The sequence below is a fragment of the Leiobunum rupestre genome, chromosome 10 (assembly GCF_980474605.1).
Source record: "Leiobunum rupestre chromosome 10, qqLeiRupe1.1.hap1, whole genome shotgun sequence".
NCBI classification, from domain to species: Eukaryota; Metazoa; Arthropoda; class Arachnida; order Opiliones; family Sclerosomatidae; genus Leiobunum; species Leiobunum rupestre.
The window spans coordinates 13,634,146-13,651,153 of NC_143393.1; the positions used below are offsets into that span (position 1 = coordinate 13,634,146).

Sequence of the window (17,008 nt, forward strand, 5' to 3'; positions counted from 1 at the left end):
ATTCATGTTATCCCAAGGTCTACATACCCCCCGAGTTTCATCAAAATCGGTGATTTACACCTCGGGTACACTCCTCGTTAGTGTAGGGAGCTGTTGGCTCGCGTGGCTTGAAGGGCTTGCCACCACCCTCCTACGCGTCGAAACCCGGCCACCTAAATTAAGGGCTTTAAAAGTCGCTTGATGACTTAGGCCTAAGGTGGTGCCTTCGGTAGTAGCCTAGCTGATTATTATTATTATTAGTGTTGTAAGTCGGAAAAGTTTACGTATTTTTCCGAAAAAAAATAAAAAAGGTTTTAATTCCATGATTAGTCTAATATATTGTTTCAAATTTAAATTAAGCGGCATTTTCGCCTCATTTTTTCGAATCTAAAAGTAAAACTAAACCTCTAGACTAGTTTAATCTGATTAACAACGTAACACTTAATGTTTTGTAGTATGTTTACTGTTATTAGACATTTTATATCGATAAAAAGTTAAAACATTAAAAACCCTTAAAAAGTCATTTCTGTTTCAATTTTTTATTCTTCCGATTTGCGGAATATTTTCCGGAAATTTTTCCGCATTTTATTTTCCCGGAAAATTAGCAACACTAGTTGGCTTCAATCGCGTCAGGTGACGTCAGTTTTAGGGAACCAATGAGATACCAGACTGATTTTGGTTTTGGGGAAGGAACTATTAGCTAAGCTATTGGATGGGGTGGCGAAGTGGTTAGCACTTTCGCATCGAAGCACAGTTGCGTAAATAAGACCACCGCAATGCAGGATGACCACGCGGTTTTAAGGGGCCCCTAAATTAGCTTCAGGGGGCCCCTAAATTCCTATCAAATAATGTACTAGATACCGACTAAAACCCCGAATAAGAGTTTCTCGTTCCCAGCTTGTGGCACCGGGTGAAAACTTGTAGAGGTTAAGGGTAATAGTTAGTGTAGGGAGCTGTTGGCTCGCGTGGCTTGCCACCACCCACCTACGCGTCGTAACCCGGCCACCGGGTTAAAGGTATTAAAAGTCGCTAGATGACTTGGGCCTAAGGTCGTGCCAAGGGTATTAGCTGATTATTATTATTTAAATTAGAGTGTGAGGGGGAATTGGGATCAACGCTAAAAGTGGTCTCGATATTGAAATAAGTACATTATCATGTAAATAAGTACATTATTGATTTTGTATGGTATTAAATTGAAACTTTATCAATAACTCCGTTTCAAGTTATATTTCATACAAAGTTTCAGAATTTAAGTTTGGATTTTCCTGCTGATTATTGTTTGGCATTTTCTAAATTCTGATTTCGACTTTTCGATGCAAAATTTCGTTAATATTGCTAGGGATTCTGGGATTCAAAGATTTTATATATTTTTTGTGTGAGACATTCTAATACCTTGAATGTATTAGTCGATTAATCGTATATTTTTTAATTATAAGATTTGTAGTCGATTATGATTGAATGTATTAGTCGATTAATTATATCTTTTACATTTGGACGATTAATAATTTGTTTGGATTATTTATTAGTCGATCTCTTCCATTTGTACGATTTGTAGTCGGATACAATTAAATATATTGGTCAATTAGTTGTATATTTTCCATTTGGACAATTAGTAGCTTGTTACGATTAAATTTACTACTCGATTATTTGTAACCGGGTATGATTAAATGTAATAGTCGATTAATTTGTAACTGGTTATGATGAAATGTATTAGTCGATTAATTTGTAACTGGTTATGATGAAATGTATTAGTCGATTAATTTGTAACTGGTTATGATTAAATGTATTAGTCGATTAATTGGTAACTGGTTATGAATAAATGTGTTAATCGATTAATTTGTATCCGGTTATGATTAAATATGTTAATCGATTAATTTGTATCCGGTTATGATTAAATATGTTAATCGATTAATTTGTATCCGGTTATGATTAAATATGTTAATCGATTAATTGTATATTTTACATTCATACGATGTAGTTGGTTACGGTTAAATGTATCAGTCGATTTATTGTACCTTTACCATTCGAACGACTCTTGGTTTGTTACGATTATTTATTAGTCGATTACCATGCACCAGAGGGGGGTGCGGGAGAACCACTTGTAAGAGCGTCGAATTTGGTTTACGCCAAGCGCACTAATCGTGACATCGGCCGCAGTCACGAAAAAGAACTCGGGTGGAGTCTCTTCACCATTCTTCTTTTTAATCTTACACTTCGGACATGAAGAAATTAACGTTTTTATGTTTCTTTTCGCAGGGGGGATGGAAGGGGGGGGTGGAGTTAATCGATTATCACTCGCGAGCGTGTAATGAAAATGATCCATCTTTATTTTATGGATTTCTCCCCACCTTCGGGCGATACAAGCGCGTGTTCACTCGTTTTTTTACGATTTAAAATAGCATGAGTTTATTATTAAGATTCGAATAAGTGTGTCAGTTAGAATGTCCACACATTTTTGGTGGACTAAAGCAGCGTTTCCCAATTATTGTTTGCTATGGAACTCTAAATTACGCACCTAATTCTGGCTGAACCCAAATTAATTTTTGTTTAGTTTTCCTGATTGAAACGATTAAATCGTGATTAGTATGATTAAACCGCGATTAGAAATGAGAACGAGAATCAGAATGATTATAATTGCGCGTGATTAGAACGAGCTGGTTAGAATAACTTAATATGTGATTAGAATTATTATTTCGTATTTAACGCGCTCGATAAAATCTCGATTCGACCGATTATATTGATTAAATCGTGATTAAAATGATTAAATCTAATTAAAAAGATTAGAATAATTAAATCTCGTTTAAATCGTGAATAGAGTGATTAAATCGTGATTAGATTTTCTAATCTTGATTAGATTTTTAATCACGATTACCCTGATTTAATAATTTTACTATGATTATGACGCGCACAAAATTTAAGTGACCTGCCCCCCGGTAATAATGGTATTGAAATAAAAATGAAAGGGTAATGATTTAATTAATTTAAATAGGAAGTTTGCTTTAATGTTTTGGCATATATAGTTTGTGTGAAGGTTGAAATAGATTATAAATTTAAAAATGCCTAGTCAAAATGGAAATAAAGGTGTAAGCTTTGACGACAGTGACGAGGAACGCTAGGCCTAACGTCGTCCGCTAATATTGGGCGCGTGTTTAGTATTTGGATAGAAATCTTTCCAATACTTGACACTACGGCGCTACCGCAAAAGCAGCAAGCGCGCCATTTGATTTCGGGTCCAATAATTATTCGTCCAAGATTTAACGCGTAAAAATATTATAGTACAAAATATGTCAATTTATATTAACAAAGGTATTTAATTTTAATATTGTCATTCTGTTTAATGTAATCAAAAAGGTGTGTACGAAAAATACTAGACCTAAATATTTGGAATAGTTTAATTTCGGGTGGTCTAATCTTTAGAACTTTGATATCTTGATAATTATTATTTAGCTCGATTACATACTTAAGTAATATTTTCCAAAGTGCGTACTAATCATTATAATTTATTTGAAATAACTAAGCTTTACATTATGCAATGCAATATAGAGGATAGAGCAATTTTTTTCAGATATATATCTCTGGAAATATACTGTCGTATATATATGTCTACCCCCCTCTGGTGGCAGGCGGAAACTAGACTATGATTCCAGCGAATCATCTCAACAAAGTCATTCTTTCTAAATAGAAAAAATACATTCTTGGTACCATGCAAAATATAATGACAGTTAAATGGCCAGAACGACCCAGAAATGGCTAATGTTTACGCTAAATTTAAGAAGCATTTTAAGGTAATATTGAGGAATAAAATGGGCTCGAAAAAGTCGTAAAACATGGGCGAAATAAATAAAAATCACGACGTACCTTGCATAAATTAGCGATTGAGAGGGCAATAAATACGCATTTTATGCCTGACGTATAATACCCCACGCGGATACCGCTTTTTTCACGTGTAGTTAAATTTGCTTTTTATGCTAAGCCAACAAGACCACACACAAAATATCAAGCGTGGTCAATAAGTTTGCCTTTAATCAAACCTTCTGGTATTTTATAATAAACGCTTTTTTTATAAAACGAAAACCTTGATTCGAACGAAGTTAGAAGGTTGGATTTTACTTTTTCTCAACGAAATTTAATTATTTGTTGTGCCATGATCACCTGGCCATCTATTTATTAAGCGTGTATTATTTACTTATTTTATTTATTTAATTTTCCACTACTCAATTAGGTTAAATTTTAATTATTTATTTCCCGATCTTGATGATTAAGTTGGGGCCTCACAAGTGATAATTATGCTATTTTTTTAAATGTTTACATGCATAATTTTCATCAGTTTGGGATGTAATTGGATTTTATAAAGGTTTGAGGGAGTGTGAGGAATGTGTTTTTAAACAGTTTGAAACATTTTGCAAGTTACAACAGACTAGTTTTATTTTGAAGTCAATGAGAAATAAATGTATACTTATAGTTTCAAGTTTATCTTATGTTGTTTAAAAAAATACATAATTATACAAAAGATATTTTTCCCATAATATATGTTTGAAATAAATATTATTCTTCAAAAGATATTTACCCCATAATATTCTCCAAAAGACATTTTCCCCATAATATATTTTGGAAATATGTGTTTGAAAAAAATGTTTTTCAAAAAAGGTATTTTCCCCATAATATGTTTCGGAAATATGTTTGAAAAAAATGTTTTTCTCCAAAAGATATTTCCCCCATAATCTATGTTTGGAAAAAATGTTATTCTCCAAAAGATATTTCCCCCATAATATATGTTTGGAAAAAATGTTATTCTCGAAAATATATTTTGGAAAAAAATATTATTCTCCAAAAGATATTTTGGAAAAAAAATGTTATTCTCCAAATGGTATTTTGAAAAAAAAATTTATTCTCCAAAAGACATTTTCCCCATAATATATTTTGGAAATATATGTTTAAAAAAATATTTTTCTCCAAAAGATAATTCCCCCATAATATATATTTGAAAAAAAAAATAATTCTCCAAAAGATATTTTGGAAAATAATGTTATTATCCCAAAGATATTTTACCCATAACATATGTTTGAAAAAAATGTTATTCCTCAAAAGATATTTCCCGCATGATATATGTTTGAAAAATATGTTTTTCTCCAAAAGATATTTCTCCCATAATATATGTTTGAAAAAAATTATATTCTCCAAAAGCTATTTCCCCTCATAAAATATATTTGAAAAAAATGTTATTCTCCAAAAGATATTTTCCCAAAAAGTATTTTTGGCAAAAAAATATTATTCGACAAAATTGTTTTAATACAAATGATTTATACCTAAATATTAATAAATATGGTTGGACAATGCTCTAATTAAAGTGTTTCTTTTCCTTTTTTTACACATTTTCCTAAGTTTTTTTCTTCCAAAATTGTGTTTTTTTTTTAAAGCTAATGCCCAAGGCACCACCTTAGGCCTAAGTCGTCAAGCGACTTTTGAAGCCTTTAATTCAGGTGGCCGGGTTACAATGCGTAGGAGGGTGGTGGCAAGCCCTGCATGCCACGCGATCGAGCCAACAGCTCCCTACACTAACTATTACCGTTAACCTCAACAAGTTTTTATGGAAGGGGAAACCGAAGAACTCGGGGGAAAACCCCTAAACCAGTGGGGAGAGAACTTGCAAACTCAACGCAGAAGGAGTTGTTCCGAGTTTTCACCCAGTGCCACAAGCTGGGATCGAACCCGGCTCCTCTTGCTGCGAGGCGAAAGTGCTAACCACTCTGCCACCCCATCAATATAGAATATTTCCCCATCAATATTTTGTTCCGAAATATTTCCCCATCAATATTTTGTTCCGAAATATTTCACCATCAATATTTTGTTCCGAAATATTTCCCCATCAATATTTTGTTCCGAAATATTACCCCATCAATATTTTGTTCCGAAATATTACCCCATCAATATTTTGTTCCAAAATATTTCCCCATCAATATTTTGTTCCTAAATATTTCCCCATCAATATTTTGTTCCGAAATATTTCCCCATCAATATTTTGTTCCGAAATATTACCCCATCAATATTTTGTTCCAAAATGTTTCCGCATCAATATTTTGTTCCGAAATATTTCCCCATCAATATTTTGTTCCGAAATATTACCCCATCAATATTTTGTTCCAAAATATTTCCCCATCAATATTTTGTTCCGAAATATTTCCCCATCAATATTTTGTTCCGAAATATTACCCCATCAATATTTTGTTCCAAAATATTTCCCCATCAATATTTTGTTCCAAAATATTTCTCTATCAATATTTTGTTCCGAAATATTTCCCCATCAATATTTTGTTCCGAAATATTTCCCCATCAATATTTTGTTCCAAAATATTTCCCCATCAATATTTTGTTCCAAAATATTTCCCCATCAATATTTTGTTCCAAAATATTTCCCCATCAATATTTAGTTCAAAAACTGTTTTCCCAGCAATATTTAGTTCAACAACTATTTTCCCAGCATAATTTTGATCCAAAAATATTTTCCCAGCATTTGTTCTGAAAAATGTTTCCAAAATCATTTGTTCTTAAAAATATATTCCGAAAATCATTTTTTTTCTCAAAATATTTTCTCAAAAATACATTAAAAACATTTTGTTCTCAAAAATATATTCCCAAACTTTTGTTCTCAAAAATATATTCCCAAACTTTTGTTCTCAAAAATATATTCCCAAACTTTTGTTCTCAAAAATATTTGCCCAAAATTCGATTATCAAAACTAGTTTTCTAAAATAATGTTCTAAAAATATATTCCCAAAACTATTTTATACTCAAAAACGTTTTCCTGAGTTTTTTTGTTATATAGGTATTTGTACAATATTATTTGGCTAAGAAAATATTTCTACCATATTTTTTGGTATATACAATATTATTTGTTCAAAAAAATTGGTACATTATTAATTGGTTAAAAAATTATTTTTACAGTATTATTTTTACATTTTTTTATTTTTTTTAAATTTTTTTTTCATTGTGTGCCTCCCCGAAACCAAATCCTGGCTACGCTACTGCCACGACACCCGTTATTTACCCACAAATCTGCCCAAACATGTTTTATGCTTAAGAAGAAAACATTTCCCCACATAATTATTTTGCTCACGAAGAATATTTTCCCAGCAACAATTTGTTTAAATAATAATTTATAAAAATCTTCGCTTAAAGTTCTTTAGCAAAAGATTCAATAGCGCCCAACGTGGGGCTCGAACCCACGACCCCGAGATTAAGAGTCTCGTGCTCTACCGACTGAGCTAGCCGGGCTGCTAATTTGCAATCAAACGTACTTATCATTTAGTTAACTAGAATACCGTTCCCCCCAAAATTTCTTTTGCTCACGAAAAATATTTCCCCGGCCACATTTTTGTTCCAAAAATATTTTCCCAAAATTTTGTTCTTAAAAGCTTACTCTAAATTTTTGTTTTGAAAAATATGTTACCGGCCAAAGTTTTTTTTTTTCAAAAATATGTTCTCAAAATCCTTTTTTTTAAAATATGTTTCCGAAATAACTTTTTCCTCAAAATATTCTTAAAATATATTTCCAACATTTGGTTCTCAAAGGTATTTTCCCAAAATTTAGTTCTCAAAGGTATTTTCCCAAAATTTAGTTATCAAAAATAGTTTCTTAAAATTATATTCTAAAAATATATTCCCAAAACAATTATATTCTAAAAATATATTCCCAAAACTATTATATTCTTAAAATATATTCCCAAAACTATTATATTCTCAAAACTTTTTACCTAAAATTATTTTGTTCTTATAAATACTTGTACAATAATAGGCTCAAAAATTATTTTAAAAACCGGTTTTACCAAGAAATACTTCTTTCTAAAATGCTTTTCCCCCTTAATCCTTTCCCCCCAAAACGTTTTAAGCCCCCAAAGCGGGGCTCGACGTTGGGCTCGAACCCACGACCTCCAGTTTTTATATATAAATCTGCACAAACAGGTTTTATACTTAAAAAGAAAACATTTCCCCACAGAATTATTTTGCTCACGAAGAATATTTTCCCAGCAACAATTAGTTTAAAAAATAATTTATTAAAATCTTCGCTCAAAATACTTTAACAAAAAATGTAATTAGCGCCCAACAATATTATTGGGTACAAAAAAAATTGTGCAGTATAATTCGGTTCAAAAAATATTGATGGGGAAATATTCTATATTGATGGGGTGGCAGAGTGGTTAGCACTTTCGCCTCGCAGCAAAAGGAGCCGGGTTCGATCCCAGCTTGTGGCACTGGGTGAAAACTCGGAACAACTCCTTCTGCGTTGAGTTTGCAAGTTCTCTCCCCACTGGTTTAGGGGTTTTCCCCCGAGTTCTTCGGTTTCCCCTTCCATAAAAACTTGTTGAGGTTAACGGTAATAGTTAGTGTAGGGAGCTGTTGGCTCGATCGCGTGGCATGCAGGGCTTGCCACCACCCTCCTACGCATTGTAACCCGGCCACCTGAATTAAAGGCTTCAAAAGTCGCTTGACGACTTAGGCCTAAGGTGGTGCCTTGGGCATTAGCTTTAAAAAAAAAAAAAACAATTTTGGAAGAAAAAAACTTAGGAAAATGTGTAAAAAAAGGAAAAGAAACACTTTAATTAGAGCATTGTCAAACCATATTTATTAATATTTAGGTATAAATCATTTGTATTAAAACAATTTTGTCGAATAATATTTTTTTGCCAAAAATACTTTTTGGGAAAATATCTTTTGGAGAATAACATTTGGCCCAAAAAATATTAAACAGCATAATTCGGTTAAAAAAATATTGGTACAATATCATTTGGAACAATAAATATTTGTACAATATCATTTGGAACAATAAATATTTGTACAATATCATTTGGAACAATAAATATTGGTACAATATCATTTGGCTCAAAAAATATTTGTACTATATCATTTGGTTAAACAATATTGTTACAATATCATTTGGCTCAATACAAATTGGTACAATATCATTTGGGTCAAAAAATATTTTACCAACAAATTTCTTTCAAAAATCCTCTTTCCACAAAACCTATTTAGCGCCTAAAGGGCGGCTCGACGTTGGCCTCGAACCCACGACACCCGGTATTTACCCACAAATCTGCCCTAACATGAATATTTTCCCAGCAACAATTTGTTCTAAAACAATTTATTGAAATCTTTGCTTAAAATACTTTAGCAAAAATGTATTTAGCGCCCAACGTGGGGCTCGAACCCACGACCCCGAGATTAAGAGTCTCGTGCTCTACCGACTGAGCTAGCCGGGCTGCGAAATAATATTGCCATTAATCTGCATAAAAGTTTTTTCTTGCAGAGTAAGAAAATGTTACTCTGCAAGAATAAACTTTTTTCCAAAAATATATTTTTACCAAAACTATTTTTGGTTACAAAAAAATATTTTCCTAACAAAACTTTATTAAAAAACCAACTTCCTAAATCATTTTGTTCCTGAAATATATTTTTGCTTAAACCAAAAATATATGGCGCCCAACGTGGGGCTCGAACCCACGACCCCGAGATTAAGAGTCTCGTGCTCTACCGACTGAGCTAGCCGGGCCGCGCTGTTGCTTTCACATTATTCCGCTTTTCTCTTCAAACCAGCCAACGTTGTCTTTCCCCCTGCCTTATCTCTTCGCTTGGTGATAAATTGGCCACAGCTGAGCAAACTTCGAAGTTTTCACACACGTGTTCTCTTTGGATTTCATTCGTAATCTTATTTCTAGTACGTCGAATTATTTTACTTGGTAATTAAGCCTAAATATGTTTTATTTTTGTTTATTTTGTCTTTTCATATAAGTCTAGTTTTTGGTTTATTTTCTTTTTTCATAAATGTCTAGTTTTTGTATAAAAATTCAAATATGTTCAGATACCTTAACAATTTTTTAATTAGCAAGTTTAAATAACTAATTTTTAAATTCAAATTATAGAGTTCATAATGAAATACACTATAATTAAGCCAAGAGATAGGATACCAGGAAAGGTTTCATAAAATTACTTTCATCTCGAAAAAGAACATAGCGCCCAACGTGGGGCTCGAACCCACGACCCCGAGATTAAGAGTCTCGTGCTCTACCGACTGAGCTAGCCGGGCTACGGTGCAACTGTAATCTGAACACATCTTTATCAATTAATGTGCCAACGTTTTTTGGCACCTTAGTCTTTTTATTCTACTCACGTCGTCAGTCATGGCTATTTTTATCATTCGTTCGGTTTTTGTCACACACTTGTTCTCGTTATTTTGTTACCAATTTCTTTCTAGTCCGATGCATCACTTTAATTTGTATTTAATTTAATTTTATTGCCTTTGTTTTAATTAATCAATGTTAAATATTTTATATTTCATTATCATTTATTTTTACTTTTTTATATTATTATCGAAGACCTATTGGTTCGAGTAACTCGGTACTTACGTAATTTTTCATTAAATTTATAATTTTAATAATTTTATTTATTTAAAATTAATGTAATTTTTTAAATTCTTCTAGTATTTTTGCCCCCTTACTTACTTGACCATTATTTAGCATTACTATATTTAAATCGAGGAGTTGGACATTCAAGACCTTTTTTAAACTCTGATCATTTTTAATACGCACTTAGGTATTTAAAAAAAAATGCAACTTTATTTCATTTTTTTTTAAATAAGTAATACCTGTTTAGACTAGGTTTAGAGCACATAAATTTCCAATTTAGACCCTTAATTATTTTGTAGTAATCATTGTCACTTATAATAATCCTTTTTAAGCTACACTTTTTCTCGATACTTAAAGCTCCTAATAGATTCTGTTTTTATTTGATTTCAACACTTTTAAATATATAACAACTGTTTTTTTTTAATTTGCTAATTTAGCGGCCTAGATACGAATGAATTAAAAACGATGTTTAGAAGAGTGTAGGTTCTTACTTAATTTATTCGAGCCTTACTCTATTCAATACAACACGTTGCTGAGAGAGGTTTGGCCCCATCTGATGATATAAAATGTTACTAATCATTAACAGGGTTGTAATTTAGCTTCAAGATTGTTTTAACCTATAAAATGAAAACCACACAGAGCCGTGCAAAGACATTTCGAGCCCCGGTACAAATTACGCCCTTCAAACTGAAATTTTCAAACGGAAGTGATATGCCTGCATCCGAAAGGTCGGATATTCCAAGATATCCAAAATCCGGCCTGGATTTCTTCAAAATACGGAGATATTTTCAAAATCTCGAAATCCAGCCAGAAATCCAGAAACCCGAAATACGGCCTGGATTTCTTCAAAATACGGAGATTTTTCAAAACCTCAAAATCCCGCCAAAAATGCAGAAATCATAAACCCGGCAGCATTAATTTTTTCAAATACGGAAATTTTTTAAAAAAATCGAAAACCGGCAAGAAATCCAGTAATCCGAAATGGATTTCTTCAAAATACAGAGATTTTTTCGAAATATCGAAATCCGGCCAGAATTCCAGAAATCCGAAATCCGGCCTAGATTTTTTCAAAATACGGAGATTTTTTCAAAATAATAATAATAAATTATTTTTGGAACAAATTGTTGCTGGGAAAAAATTTTGGGGGGAAAAGGGATTTTGGAAACATATTGGTTGGTAAAAGCGGTTTTTTAAATGATACTATACCAATATTTTTTTGAGGCGAATAATATTGTATAACTGTTTTTGGGCCAAATGATATTGTAACAATAATTTTTGAACCGAATAATATTGTACAAATACTTTTTAACCAAATTATAATGTACAAATATTTTTTGGACCAAATAATATTGTACAAATATTATAAGAACAAGTTCATTTTGGGAAAAAGTCTTGAGAATAAAATGGTTTTGGGAATATATTTTAGAACATAATTTTGGGAAACTATTTTTGATAACCAAATTTAAAAAAAAATTACTTTGAGATGAAAAGTTTGTAAATTTTTTAGGACAAAATTTGGTAATTTACTTTAAGAATAAAATTTTGGGGATATATTTTGAGAAAAATGTGGAAAAGGTTTTTGGGGAAAAAATAATTTTAGGAACATAATTTTAAGAACAAATATTTGGAAAAATAATTTTGGAACAAAGTATAGGAAAAACCTTTTGGAGAACAAAATATAGTAAAAAATAGGAAACACTTTTTGGGAACAATGTATAGGTAAAAGCTTTAGAGAGCACAATATTGTCCCAATATATTTGGAACAAACATATTGCCGGATAAATATTTTTCGTGAGCAAAATAAATTTCGGCTTAAACGGTTTTCTTGTTGACTTAATGGGAACTACGTTTTCCCATAATACAAGCAGCCCGGCTAGCTCAGTCGGTAGAGCACGAGACTCTTAATCTCGGGGTCGTGGGTTCGAGCCCCACGTTGGGCGCTAAATACATTTTTGCTAAAGTATTTTAAGCGAAGATTTCAATAAATAGTTTTTAGAACAAATTGTTGCTGGGAAAATATTCATCGTGAGCAAAATAATTCTGGGGGAACTTTTCTTCTTAAGCATAAAACATGTTAGGGCAGATTTGTGGGTAAATACCGGGTGTCGTGGGTTCGAGGCCAACGTCGAGCCGCCCTTTAGGCGCTAAATAGGTTTTGTGGAAAGAGGATTTTTGAAAGAAATTTGTTGGTAAAATATTTTTTGACCCAAATGATATTGTACCAATTTGTATTGAGCCAAATGATATTGTACCAATATTGTTTAACCAAATGATATAGTACAAATATTTTTTGAGCCAAATGATATTGTACCAATATTTATTGTGCCAAATGATATTGTACCAATATTTATTGCTCCAAATGATATTGTACCAATATTTTTTGAACCGAATTATGCTGTTTAATATTTTTTGGGTTGTACCAATATTTATTTAGCAAAATGATATTGTACCAATATTTTTTGAACCAAATTATACTGCACAAATTTTTTGTTCCCAATAATATTGTAGAAATATTTTTGAAGCAAATAATATTGTACAAATTGTTTTGAACAATTAATATTGTATATATAATTTTTTGGGTTGTACCAATATTTATTTAGCAAAATGATATTGTACCAATATTTTTTGAACCGAATTATACTGCACAAATTTTTTTGTTCCCAATAATATTGTAGAAATATTTTTGAAGCAAATAATATTGTACAAATTGTTTTGAACAATTAATATTGTATATATAATTTTTAACCAAAAAATATAGTAGAAATATTTTTAACCCAATAATATTGTACAAATAAAAGACCAAAAAAATTTAAGGAAAAATGTTTTGAGTATAAAATAGTTTTGGGAATATATTTTTAGAACATTATTTTGGAAAACTAGTTGTGATAATCGAATTTTGGGAAAATATTTTTGATAATCGAATTTTGGGAAAATATTTTTGATAATCGAATTTTGGGAAAATATTTTTGAGAACAAAAGTTTGGGAATATATTTTTGAGAACAAAATTTTTGTTAAATATTTTTGAAAATAAAGTTTTGGGGATAAATTTCGAGAAAAAATGATTTTCGGAATATATTTTTGAGAACAAATGATTTTGGAAACATATTTTCAGAACAAATGATTTTGGAAACATATTTTCAGAACAAATGATTTTGGAAACATATTTTTCAGAACAAATGCTGGGAAAATATTTTTTGATAAAAATATTGCAGGGAAAATATTTTTGGATTAAAATATTGCTGGGAAAATAGTTTTTGAACTAAATATTGCTGGGGAAATATTTTTGGATCAAAATATTGCTGGGGAAATATTTTTTGATCAAAATATTGCTGGGTAAATAGTTTTTGAACTAAATATTGCTGGGAAGATAGTTTTTGAACTAAATATTGCTGGGGAAATATTTTGGAACAAAATATTGCTGGAGAAATATTTTTCGTGAACAAAATAGTTTGGAGAAATATTTTTCGTGAACAAAATAGTTTGGTGAAAAAGGTTTTCGTATAAAACCTATTCTGGCAAAAATATAGGGAAAACAGTTTTAGTGGCAGTTGAACTTGGCTAACTCAGTTTGTAGAGAACGACAATCTTGGTCTCGGGGTCGTGGGAAAATATTTATAAGAACAAAGTAATTTTGGTAATATTTTTGGAACAAAATAAAAGTAGAAAAGTATTTTTTCAAAACATCGAAATCCGGCAAGAAATCCAAAGTCCCAACTGGATTTCTTCAAAATACGGAGATTTTTTTAAAATATCGAAAATCGGCAAGAGATCCAGAAATCCCAACTGGATTTCTTCAAAATACGGAGATTTTTTTAAAATATCGAAATCCGGCAAGAAATCCGGAAATCCGATAGAAAATCGCGAAATTTAAAACTCGCAAAATCGCGAGAAATCGAAAAATCCAGCGTAAAATCGCTGATAACAAAATCCCGTACACTTTTACGCGGGGTATTTTCCACCGGTCCCCGAGGATTTGCCCCCTCTGTTAGGCCCTGAAACTACATTACAGCTAAGTTGCAGTTCACTCAACTTAATTCCAGTAAATGTAACCCAGCGCCAAATATCTCGTAAACTGCAAACCGTAAAGTAGTAACATTTTAGCATGTTCTTACCCGAATTAAGAGTAATTTGGACGGTTCTTTCTTTATGAATACTATTTGAATGGCGGACGGCGTCTGTCAAATTACAAGGTGCAACGTTGTCATTACATTTGAAGCAATAAAAATCCAACGAAAAAGACCAAAGATGGGAGGGGGGGGGGATTGATGTAATAACCCCCTGTCAATCCCAAAATGGTAGCACACAATGAAGCTCAAACTTCGCTACGATAAAATGTGCCGAATTTTTATCATCACGAAAAACCTATAATATTTTCGGTTATTTTTTTACGATTGCAAATTACTTTTTCCACGTTGGGACAAAATGCAGACATACGAGAGTCTTAAATTACTCTCCTTGACATTGGAAAACTGACTTCTGTATAAAATTGAGTCCCCCCCCGGGGGTATTCTTTTTAATTTCACGCGCAATCCCTCCCCGAAACTAATAATATTGAAAGTGATTTACACCGAGAGTCGAGAGATTTTTAGTTTTACTCCGGCCTAGTATCGGCTGGTGTAAAACAGCTTTATTCGTTATTGTTCGCGCTGCCGTCGTCGCCGCCGCCGTTCGCAGGGACCATAACTAACATCCCAGTTAGTGGCGTAAAAAATGACCCCGCAATGCGGGGAGGGGGCGGGGCTTCAAGAGGCTTCTTAAAGGCGGGGGTTTTCACTCGTCCCTTATTAACGCCACCATACCTCTACTTGGGGCCCTTAACGGGTCAGAGTGTGCAATAACTAGTGACTTTACCGGGGAGTCGGGGTCCTGCTCTTGTAACCGATAAGGGCGGTGTTGAGTGCGACCATCAGTAGTAGGGTACTACTACCCATTCTGAATTTTTCACCTGTCCGGGCTAGGTGGACGCTGGCGTAGGGCACTATGATGATAGACCTCCGGTGGTATGGTCTCTGTTACTAGGTACACCGGGCTATAAATTCTAAAAACAAAACTCTACTTGGAATCTTGGAAAGAGTCAAGTAAGTCGAGATACGTAGTATTTTCACATTACACTGACTCATAACTTGCTTTTTAATGTTGTTTTAACCTTTTTTTTCATATATTTTAATCATTAGTTTATTATTACATATATTATAGCGGGAATCCATACCTCTACTTGGAATGCTTATCGCGGGCTCACGGCAGATTTTCGTCTCGATGTGGCTGACGGTTTACTTGACGTCACAATGTTAACTTAACAAACACCTACGTGAGAGGGGAGCGCGCGCAGAGGGGATTTTTTTTATCTCGAAGGCTTGGTCAAAGCCGTCAGAGTGATCTTATACATACGCGATACGCCTGGATAAGCATTTCAAGTAGAGGTATGGACTCCTGACGCCACTGATTATAGGGGGCCCCCAAAAGGGTTTCACGGGGGGCCCCCGGAGACCTTAGCTACGCCACTGATCCCATTAACGTCGCATGGTGGAAGGAAAGCCCCTACCCCAGAGATATTGGTTGCGGATAGCCGCTTAGAGAACAGAAGGTGCTTCTAGAGGGCAAAAATTCTGGACCCCAGCTCGGGAAGGGGAATTTTATTGGTATATTCCCATTCGACCGAAAGAATTTCAAATTATAGCCCATTTGGCTGGTATCGGTTCATTGCGATTTTATATTGTAAATACATATTTATATAGTTTTTCAGCATAGAGACAATATTTAGGTTAGGTTGGGTTAATATTGGGATAGTCAATACTCGGTACGATAGGGCTAGATACTGTCCTCTAGGTCGCGTTGCAGACGACCAATCGTCAGTCGCCAAAACTTAGCGAACGATACCATTTTGATAAGTTTACTTATTCGATGTAAATTATAGAAATAAGGTAAACGTAAAAATTAATATGAATTTAAACCGCACAATTGTTCTATTTTCGAATGAATGAGACTCAATGTTAATCGCTTTATATCGAATGGGACCAAACCATTTTATTTTGGTCAGACCTCGTCTTGTGCTGCCATAATTTAGATTAATTTAAAACTAGCAATGTAATTTTTTTTTATCTTGTTTAACTTTTACCACCAGATGTCTGTAAAATCGAATGTCGGACTAAAAAAAAGGTACCGCCTGTGCTAGAGGGGAAAATTATATAATAGTAATTCTATGCCTGTTCATGGACATAAACCTACGACTATCAAGACCTCCCTAAGTTTGAAATGATTAGGATTTGAACGTTAGGCTAATGACTAACCAAACTGACAACATGAATCCATCTGGTGGGGAAAAACTGAAACTTAGGCACAAATCCCGCAATGCACTCTACCGGATGGCAAGAGGTGGTATAGGTTGTAGGGGTTAGGGAGGCGGGGAGGATTTGCACTTTTTATCCGCCAGGTAGCGTAGATTCGATTTGGGTACATTTGTTCGAATTTCAATCGTCCGAACGGTGGTACAAATGTCCGAATGCCGGAAAACAGGATCGTATGTCCGAAAACGTATTTCATTTGCCCGAAAAATTTATCACAACTTTTGTTGGTGATTTAGTCGTTCAATTTATGTTAACATTACTGGCGAATTTCATTTGTTCGAACAATC

The 17,008-nt window shown here is 33.1% G+C and overlaps 5 non-coding genes across 5 annotated transcripts; 1 reads left to right on the forward strand and 4 right to left on the reverse strand.

Moving 5' to 3' along the window:
- Positions 1–7,178: 7,178 nt before the first annotated feature.
- On the reverse strand, positions 7,179–7,251 carry TRNAK-CUU (transfer RNA lysine (anticodon CUU)). Its single transcript has one exon. It is a non-coding gene; the product is annotated as a tRNA-Lys (tRNA).
- Positions 7,252–9,160: 1,909 nt separating this feature from the next.
- On the reverse strand, positions 9,161–9,233 carry TRNAK-CUU (transfer RNA lysine (anticodon CUU)). Its single transcript has one exon. It is a non-coding gene; the product is annotated as a tRNA-Lys (tRNA).
- A 217-nt stretch (positions 9,234–9,450) lies between these two features.
- On the reverse strand, positions 9,451–9,523 carry TRNAK-CUU (transfer RNA lysine (anticodon CUU)). The gene has a single exon. It is a non-coding gene; the product is annotated as a tRNA-Lys (tRNA).
- Positions 9,524–9,984: 461 nt separating this feature from the next.
- TRNAK-CUU (transfer RNA lysine (anticodon CUU)) lies at positions 9,985–10,057 on the reverse strand. The gene has a single exon. It is a non-coding gene; the product is annotated as a tRNA-Lys (tRNA).
- Positions 10,058–12,243: 2,186 nt separating this feature from the next.
- TRNAK-CUU (transfer RNA lysine (anticodon CUU)) lies at positions 12,244–12,316 on the forward strand. The gene has a single exon. It is a non-coding gene; the product is annotated as a tRNA-Lys (tRNA).
- Positions 12,317–17,008: the final 4,692 nt, after the last annotated feature.